This window comes from Petaurus breviceps, unplaced genomic scaffold (assembly GCF_028583685.1).
Source record: "Petaurus breviceps papuanus isolate PSGF00001 unplaced genomic scaffold, PetGlider_PUasm1.0 189, whole genome shotgun sequence".
In the NCBI taxonomy this organism is placed as follows: Eukaryota; Metazoa; Chordata; class Mammalia; order Diprotodontia; family Petauridae; genus Petaurus; species Petaurus breviceps.
The window spans coordinates 18,966,515-18,967,789 of NW_027185809.1; positions in this window are offsets into that span (position 1 = coordinate 18,966,515).

Sequence of the window (1,275 nt, forward strand, 5' to 3'; positions counted from 1 at the left end):
AGAAGAAGAAGAAGAAGAAGAAGAAGAAGAAGAAGAAGAAGAAGAAGAAAAAGAAGAAGAAGAAGAAGATGGCCTTGATCTTCATAAGATGATAAATTTAGAACTGGAAGGAATCTACTTTAATACTTTTTTTAAAATTTCCACAATGAAGTGTAAAAGCAATTTTTAACATTCATTAAAAATTTTTTTTAGTTCTACATTCTCTCCCACCCTTCTTCCCCTCATTGAGAAGGCAAGCAATTTGATAAAGGTTATACATGTGCACTCATGCAAAACATATAGGAATGTACTTTAAAGACTAGTTAATACATCCCCCTCACTTAATAGATGAAGAGAAGGGAACAAGCAATTATTCAGCACCTACTATATGTCAGACACAGTGATGAGCACTTTACAGATATTAATTCTTTTGATCCTTACAACACTGTAAGGTAGGTGTTTTTATGATCCCCATTTTACAGGTCCCTTCCAACTACTCATTTTTGTAGTGCTTAATTAATGTTTATTGATTGATTGATTCTGTGATTGTGATTTGTATAATTTTTACCATACCTTCCCCTAAATCATTATAGAGTATCTTTCTGATAAACCAGAGGACTTTCTGTAAATCTTTTAACATTTCATGGTTAAACAGTACAAGTACCAGTACAAGCTGTCCATCTATTGTAACTTAAGCAGAACCAATTTGTGTATTCCTGACTAACATGGGTTATAGGACTATTCTGAAGGTATATGAGGTTGCTAGGAGGCATGGGGGATAAAGAACTGAACCTGAAGCCAAGAAGACCTAAATTCAATCTGGACTCAGATTCTGACTGGCTGTGTGACTCAGGGCAAGTCACTCAATTGTAAAATGAGGACAATAATAACACCTAATTCCCAGAATTGTTGTGAGAATCAAATGAGATTATATTTGTAAAGTGCTTGGCACATAGCAGATGCCTGACAAATTCTTGTTTCCTCCTGTCCTTCCTTTATATGACTGGCCACTCAGGAATGGCTGGTAATCTTGAGAATTCTCTTTCCCATCCTTCATAATGGACTTCCTTCCTCTATGTTCTTCCTTTTTTCATTTACTGGCTGATATCTAGGGACCCCTATCCCCAAGCGTTTCTGGGTTCATCCTTCTAATCCTGCCCAAAGGCCTGTTCAGGAAGAGGGTCATGGGGCCAACACTGGTGCTGGTAGGACTGGCAGTGACAAAAGAGATAAACAAAGTAAACCCCAACAGATGCTTCTTCCTCCAGTTCAGCCCTTCTGCTGCTGACGCCCTCG